This window comes from Gossypium hirsutum, chromosome A03, assembly GCF_007990345.1.
Source record: "Gossypium hirsutum isolate 1008001.06 chromosome A03, Gossypium_hirsutum_v2.1, whole genome shotgun sequence".
In the NCBI taxonomy this organism is placed as follows: domain Eukaryota; kingdom Viridiplantae; phylum Streptophyta; class Magnoliopsida; order Malvales; family Malvaceae; genus Gossypium; species Gossypium hirsutum.
Window position 1 is genome coordinate 50608036 of NC_053426.1, and position 9005 is coordinate 50617040.

General features: G+C 37.8%; 1 long non-coding RNA gene across 1 annotated transcript; it reads left to right on the forward strand.

Moving 5' to 3' along the window:
* Positions 1-3518: 3518 nt before the first annotated feature.
* Positions 3519-5564, forward strand: LOC121218547 (uncharacterized). Its single transcript, XR_005914933.1, has 3 exons — positions 3519-3820; positions 4509-4594; positions 5519-5564. It is a non-coding gene; the product is annotated as an uncharacterized lncRNA (long non-coding RNA).
* Positions 5565-9005: the final 3441 nt, after the last annotated feature.

A 9005-nucleotide genomic window follows, 5' to 3' on the forward strand; every position in this document is an offset into this window, starting at 1 on the left:
AACTCAATACCTCTCACCTCTTTTCTTTTCATTCAACACTTTCATCACCACATGCATACATGTATATAAATTTATCATTCCATTCGGCATAATTACATAGACATTATGTCTATTTAGATCAATACAAAATATATGCTTGATGACTTACTTTATGTTGGGTAAGACGGTTCCAACTCGGCTACTCGATGATCTTTTCTTTGCCTTTGCTTGATTCTCCTTGTGCTTAATCAATAAATCAATTAGTTTAACCATCTTGCTAAACATTCATACTTCAATTACACATGCATATGTATGTTTGTATATTCGGCAATGACAATGGTAATTTAGCAAACCTTAATTTAACTTATAATTGTTCATAACACATTTAAAGCATCCACTCCATTCCATCATTTTAAAGCACATACATTACTCAATATTATCCAAGTTCACATTCGGCATTTTCACAAATACACATGCCGATTTCATTCACTCATCTCTAATGTTAATTAAGAAATGCCGAATGTCACCAACTAAATGGCATACACACACTCACATGCATAAAAGTCATCCACACCTCCTATAGCTCATTCGGCATTCACAAAATCATACCATTAGAATTCATGTACAATACCGAACCTTTAGACATTCAAACATCTACCCTATTCTTTTCAAATCATCTAAACGGCAACACTCACATTCGAGCATTTAAATACAAAACATTTATTCAAGTAACTAAGCAAGTCCAAGTTCGGCTATTACACATATAAATACTACCAAATTAAATTTTTAACTAGATCAAACATCTCTCATCAACATTTATTCATTAAAACATAAAGAAAATAATCAAATCTCGTCATTAACCACCATGGCCGAATGCTCCATTCACCACCCAAATCCAAATTTTTAACATGGGCAAAGTAAGGAACTTAGTAACTAACTTAAAATAAGCTAAAATTTCAAAATCTAACATGAATTACTAACCTTGTTTTAAGCTTAAGATGGCCGAATGCTATATCCCTTTTCTTCTTTAAAGTTCGGCTACTAAGGGAGAAGATGAAACCAACATTTTGTCTTTCTTTTGTTTTTCTATTATCCTTTCTTTTTCTTTTCTTTAGCTCACGGCCATGGGGGGGGAAACAACCACACATTTTTTGTTTTTATTTCTTTATTACCCATACTCCCTATTTTATTTTTTTCTAACATACCTCACTAAGCCAACATGTTCCCAGCATGTTTCCACTCATAGCATGGCCGGCCACTAGCTCAAATTTTGGGTAATTTGACATGCAAACCCATCATTCTCACTACATGCTTTAATAGGTCCTTATAAATTAACCTATCACATTTCAAAATTTTCTCACATAAGTCCTATTTACTAAAATTCACCTACAATTAAACAAAATTCAAATATGAAATTTTCACACATGCATATATACATATAATAAGCATCAAATATGACAGCTAATTATTTTTATGACTCGGTTTAGCGGTCCCGAAACCACTTCTCGACTAGGGTCAATTTTGGGCTGTCACATTAAGGCTTAATGAATATCCAGTGATACTCCGAATGGTTTAACGGTGAATGTTATGTTTTTGAGCTAATGAGGAAAGTATAACAGTGTTATGAATGGTACAGGTACCTAATTAGTACGTATGAGATATGAGCTCAATATATATATAAAATGTGACTTATATGCATGGTGGTGAGTAAGTTACACCTATGCCTACTTTAGTGTTAAGAGCATGTTGGTTATAAATAAATGTTGTAGTATACTTATTTATATGCAACTTACTAAGCTTTATGTTTACTCCCTTTCCTTTCCTTTTTCTTTTAGTACCGCCTAACTAGTTCAAGGATCACCAGAAGTTAGAGATATCAATCACACTATCCACCGAAACATTCGGTATAGTTGGATTTATATTTTTGAATATGGCATATATAGGGTTAGGACTTATTATTTTGAGTCTTTAAGATTTCACCAAATGTGTTGGCTTAGGATAAATCCCACACTTAGTTTTGAGTCATGAATGATGGCTAATAATTATTTTGAGTTTATAAATGGTTCATCTTCATGGTTGAATGAATGTATTTTGTGGCTTATTTGATTATGAAATCTATGCTTGTTTTGGTATTGGTGGCATTTGCATGAAATTAGGTATGCAAGGGTGGCAATGAGGCTTGGTAAATAGCCTTATATTGTCCACACAGGTAGGCACACGAGCGTGTGTCTAGACCGTGTGTGACACACGGTCAGCTGCCGTGTGTTCCCTGCACTAAAATTTTCAAGTCAGTATGCATGGTAATTAAGACACGGGCAGAGACACAACCGTGTGTCTCAGCGGTGTGGAGGACACAGCCTAGTACACGGGCATATGCTATGGCCGTGTGATAATATGGGTATGCTGACGTCAGAAACAGAATACCTAGGTTTTTACACACGACCTAAGACAAGGGCGTGTCATGGCCGTGTGAGGGACACGGGCCATTGACACGGGCATGTGTCTGGCCGTGTGAAAACCCCTGTAGGTGTGAATTAGAATTTAATTCCACACGGGTGTGGGACACGGTGTGTTACTCTTCCACATGGGTGTGTTAACCTTCCACATGGGCGTGTGCCCTGTTTTAAAGGCAAATTTCTTAGGGTCGAATTAAAGACCTGAAAAGGTTTCGAATAGTTTTTAACGATCGATTTAAGGCTCGTAGGCTCATAACAATAAGTTTAAGGTAGAAATTGAAGAAGTTTTATCTTGAACCGAGTCTCGGTGACTTGAGGTTTTTCGAATGCATGAGATCAAATTAGGTAATGCCTTGTACTCCGCCCCGGCGTGGGTTACGGGTATAGGGTGTTACATTTAGTGATATCAGAGCAATGGTTTAGTCGGTTCTAGGACTAACCTAGCGAGGGTACTAGTCTAGCTATACATGCCATAGTTGTACTTTGATAGTGTGACGAATTCTAACAATTATAAATTATGTTTTTATATAGCAAATGGATCCTGATTTTTTGTGATCTTTGCAACTAGTATTAGCTATCCCAGGGACTATTTTGCAAAACTGTTAAAGATTTTGAATGATTCCATTGATGAAACATGTGTATTTTGAAGTTTCTTGATAGATTATGAATGCTTGTTGATAGATATACAAGTTTTGTCAAGTGATTTTTAGTGAAATTGCAAAATAAGGATTAAATTGAGAAATGTTGAAACTTTGTGGATAAAATGTGAAATAAATGAAAAATATAGGATGTTAGGGGCATAATATTAATTCAGATAAGCATGGGTGTCTTGAAATTTGCATGAATTTGTGATTTTGTGTAATAATAACTAACTTGTAAAAATGTGAAAGTTTAGGGGCAAATGTGACAGCCCAAAATTGACCCTAGTCGGGAAGTGGTTTCGGGACCACAAAACCGAGTTACAAGAAAATTTATTTTAATTTTAATTGCATATATTAAATGTGGTAGTGTATGTGTGGAAATAATAAAGGTTTAAAATTAGCCTTAGGAATGTGGATTTTCATGAAAGGACTTAGTTGAGAAATTTAGAAAAGATGATAGATAAATTGAAAGGATTAAATAATAACAAGGTGAGAAAGTATGGATTTGCATGTCAAAATGCCCTTAATTCATGAAGTGGCCGGCCATGTGATGATGGTCCTCCATTAAGTCAAGTTAAATACAATTTTATAATGGTAAATGATAAAATAATCTAAATAGAAACATAAATTAATAAGAAATGGAAGGTGGGAGAGTGTCATCTTCTCCTTGCAAAACCGAACATAAAGGAAGAAGGAAAGAAAAATGGTTAAAAAGCATTCGGTCAACTTAAGGGATTAATCAAGGTAAGATTGCATGTTATTTTTCATTAAATTTTGTTAAATTTAGTTAATAGACAAATCCATATTATAACCCATAGGGTGATTTCTCTATTTGGTGAAAAAAAAAAATGGGCATTCGGATGTGATCGTTAGATGTTAAGAGGATAGTGTTTGATGCTTTGGAATGGAATATTAGAAAGATGAGTAATGAAATAGCTAATAGATATATGAACCTTGGTATGATATTATGGATAGATGTGAAGTTTTTGGTAGTAGAAACATTCGGCCAAATTATTATGTGGAGGAACTATGTGCTCAAATGAAATGAAAAAAAATGATATTGCATCGAAATTGTATATTCGGCATTTAAAATTAAGTACATAGGTGATGTTAGATTGATCTTGCATATTCGGCTATATAGTATGCACATTGGTGAAATTTCTTTGATTCTATACAATCGTCCAAATGAGGAGGTTGGTTTACAAAGTTGAGTTTGATTCATAATTATGTATATTTGAATGTAATCATATTTGGCATAATATTATTTTGGAAGGGATAATACATTTGGCTTTGAGATATAATATGAACATTAGTTGAGACTTGGATGTCTTGAACAAGGATGATTGTAAAAAAAAATGGAATTATTAAATTTATATATATATAGGTATCTTGCAAGGTAAATGAAATTACTAAACTTATTTATTTAATCAAGCTCAAGAATCCAAAGGAGGGGAATCAAGCAAAGGCAAAGCAAAGAATATTGAGTAGTTGATTGGGAATCACTTCATCCGACCTAAGGTAAGTCATTAAGCATATATTTTGTATCAATTTAAATGGTTATAACGTCTATGTAATGATGCTGAATGGAACGATAAATATATATATTTATACATGTATGCATGGGGTGATGAAAGTATTGAATAAAAAGAAAAGAGGTGAGATGAATTGAGTTGTTGGTTTAGGCACTAAGTGTGCGGGTGTAAACATTTATGATCATGAGATTGGCACTAAGTGTGCGGGTTTAAATTGTACAGCACTAAGTGTGCGAGTTTACAGTACATGGCACTAAGTGTGCGTGGTTGATTATTAAGCACTATGTGTGCGAACCCAATATATATTTTCTATAAATTATTTACATTAAGGGTGCGACTTTACCGAGTCGATTTTGGACAGCGGAAAAAGGTAAGTGTGCGAACTTGAAATGCATGGTACTAAGTGTGTGAGTTTAAAGTGCATGGCACTGAGTGTGCATGGGTGATTACTAAACATTATGTGTGCAACCCAATATATATTTTCCATAAATTATTTACACGAAGGGTGCGGCTTTACCGAGTCAATTTTGGACAGCGGAAAAGGTAAGTACCTTGAGTTCATGGCTAATAGGCGCTATGTTTATATTTGGAGTTGAGCTTGGTAAGTTTTGAACCTATGTGACGATTATAGTTGAAGTCACGTACATAAGGTTCATTGTGGAATAGGTGAAAGTTCGTTTAATTGTATGATTATAACGAAAATAAAATGATGTATGAAAGGTCAATGTAGGACTTGGTATGAGATTGAACCATAGGGTTTAAGGAACTATGGTATAGTTTGGTATGGATGGAGTACTTAACCTCATTTCATTGTTTCCTGTTGTGATAATTTTATTAATGGATGGTTGTGGAATGCTTATGGCTTACTGAGTTATATACTCATTCGGTGTTTGCTTGTCACCTATTCTAGGTTTCTTGGACTCGTCTCTTTTTGCGTGATCGTGCCGTCGTCGAAGTCATCACACCGGCTAGCAACCTTTGGTACTTTCTTCTTAGTTGGTCTAGGAGAACATTTCGGCATGTATAGGCTATTATGTTATGTTTGAACTTTGGTATGTAAACTTTTAGCCATGCGAAAATGGCATAAATGTTCGGGTGGATTTGGTTTTATAACGTTAGGTCGTAAGTCTTGGTAATACGATCTTTATGTCATGGTTGATTATTTTTGGTGTTAAAATTTATGTTATGGCAAAAGTGTAGTAAGGGGGGATGTTTGACAATGATTAGCCTTTGGTATGGCTAGTCATGATTATAATTTTGTGATATGTATGATGAATTACTAGTTAGATCAATAAGAAATCACTAAATGGACATAGTTGCTTCAGTAACAGATGCTGGCAGCAGCAGTGACGTGGGATTGAAAAATTACAACAATTAGTAGGAATGGAATTAAATAGTGGATAAATTATGTAATCGAAGCTCGATGAGTCTATTTTCATATAGAAGTAACGAAACAATCATATGGATAGTATGTTAAGAGATATTCAGGTTCTCGCGAGACAGGGCCAGAACGGTTTCTGGGTTCCCTGTTCCGACTTTGTAAATTTATTATGAATTAACCAGAGATAATTAGGAGCCATGCCATATATGTATAGATTCCTCTTTGAGTCTAGTTTCTATAGAAATAAACGGCATCAGTATTGAAGCTCTGTACAGGGAGATATCCAGGTCGTAATGCACAAAGGTCAGTGTAGTCGACCCCAGTAACATGGGAGACTTTGACTAATAAACTGTACTAATTGCCCCGACCAAAAATTCTAGAAAAAAATATGTAGATGGGCATATGAGTCTAGTTTCAGGGAAAATTCACAGAACTGGATTTTGAGTTCCAGAGCTCAAGATATGATTTTTAAAGTGACTAGTACGCAGATTGGCAGCTTGTCTGGAAAAATTTTTAATAAGTGGTTTGAAGTCTGTTAACACCTCGTGTTCGACTCCGGCGACGGTCTCGGGTTCGGGGTGTCACATTTGATTGGTATCAGAGCTATGGTTTAGTCGGTTCTAGGACTACCATAGCACGTATGAGTCTAGCTATACATGCCTTAATGTTAATGTTTAAATGTGTGATGACTTCTGACGGTTAAAATTTTTGTTTCGGTTAGTAAATGGATCCCGGTGTAGAGAGAACCTTGGCGGATGACGTTGAAAGTGTAGCGGCTGCTCCTGCACAAGGGACGCCGCCTGTTGAACCTCAGTCATCTGCGAATAATCAAGGTGAGGGGGCTAAACAAGCCTTCTTTACCATGATGAATGAGTGGGTCGCGCAATATGCCCGAACCAATCCGGCTGTCCAACAATTCCCGAATTTGAATAATCCACCCCAAGAGCCCGTAATGCCATCAGTTGCTGATCCTGTGAGGCTGAGTAAACCACCTGTAGACTTGATTAGGAAGCGCGGGGCTGAGGAGTTCAAGGCCATAGTTACTGATGATGCCGAAAGGGCCGAGTTCTGGCTTGATAACACCATTCGGGTGTTCGATGAACTGTCATGCACACCCGATGAATGTCTAAAGTGTGCTATATCTTTGTTGCGAGACTCAGCCTACTACTGGTGGAGGACCTTGATTTCCATAGTCCCAAACGAACGAGTTACTTGGGATTTCTTCCAAGCGGAATTTCGAAAGAAATATATTAGTCAACGGTTCATCGATCAAAAGCGTAAGGAATTCTTGGAACTCAAGCAAGGCCGTATGACAGTATCTGAGTACGAACATGAATTCGTAAGGCTCAGTAGGTATGCCCGGGAGTGTGTAGCTGATGAGGTTGCTATGTGCAAAAGATTTGAAGAAGGATTGAATGAAGATTTAAAGCTACTAGTGGGTATTCTGGAGATAAAAGAATTCGTGACACTTGTCGAACGAGCCTGCAAGGCGGAAGAACTTGGAAAGGGGAAGAAGAAGGCTGAATTTGAAGCTAGAGACTATCGTAAAAGATCGACGGGTAAAGCTCCGTTCTCAGCTGTAAAGAAGTTTAGGGAGGACACTAATAAGTCGAGGATGACTGCGGGAATTTCCATCAGAGCACGACCATCGACGGACTCCCGAACTACTTCGGTAGCTAGTGTGGGCAATAATCGTCTAGAGAGACCTGAGTGTCCCCAATGTGGAAGACGACACATAGGTGAATGTTGGGGTAAGTCTATTAACAGGGCCTGTTACGGATGCGGTTCGAAGGACCACTTCATTAGAGATTGCACGGAGCTTGATGAGAAGAATAAGGTTCAAGGTGCAAGACCTAGTGGAGTGACAACTAGAGGTAGACCACCGAGAATTTTAGGAGGTAGGGGTGGTAGTCAGAGAGGGGTCTCTGATACGGCTGTTTGAGCCGAGAACCGTACTCCTGCTAGAGCATATGCCATTCGCGCACGAGAGGAGGCATCCTCCCCTGACGTCATCACTGGTACCTTCACTCTCTTTGATACTAATGTGATTGCATTGATTGACCCTGGCTCTACTCATTCATATGTATGTGAAACCTTAGCATCCAGTAAGACTCTACCTGTTGAGTCTACTGAGTTCGTAATTCGGGTGTCAAATCCCTTGGGTCGTTACGTGCTTGTCGACAAAGTGTGTAAGAGATGTCCCCTAGTAATTCGAGGTTCTTGTTTTCCGGTGGACTTGATGCTTCTGCCGTTTGATGAATTTGATGTTATTCTTGGTTTGGATTGGCTGACCGCGCATGATGTGGTTGTGAATTGCAAAAGCAAGACTATTGATTTGAGGTGCGCAAATAACGAAGTAATCCGAGTTGAGTCTACGGATTTGGAGGGGTTGCCAGCTGTAATATCAGCAATGTTGGCCCAGAAATATGTAAGAAAAGGGTGCGAAGCATACCTTGCATATGTACTTGATGATAAAGAATTAGAAAAGAAACCCGAAACTGTGCGGGTGGTTTGTGAATACCCGGATGTTTTTCCTGAAGAATTACCGGGTTTACCACCTATTCGGGAGGTAGAGTTTGGTATTGAGCTTGTACCTGGAACTACGCCAATTTCGATAGCTCCGTATCGTATGGCACCAACCGAGTTAAAGGAATTGAAAGCTCAATTGCAAGAGTTGACGGATAGAGGTTTCGCTCGACCAAGTTTCTCACCTTGGGGTGCACCAGTATTGTTCGTGAAAAAGAAGGACGGAACCATGAGGTTGTGCATTGACTATCGTCAGTTGAATAAAGTGACCATAAAGAATAAATATCCGTTACCGCGTATTGATGATTTGTTTGATCAATTAAAGGGAGCCTCAGTGTTTTCAAAGATAGATTTGAGATCGGGTTATTATCAGTTGCGGATTCGAGATTCGGACGTACCCAAAACTGCTTTCAGAACGAGGTACGGTCACTACGAGTTCTTAGTGATGCCATTCGGGCTCACTAATGCCCCTGCGGTATTTATGGATTTG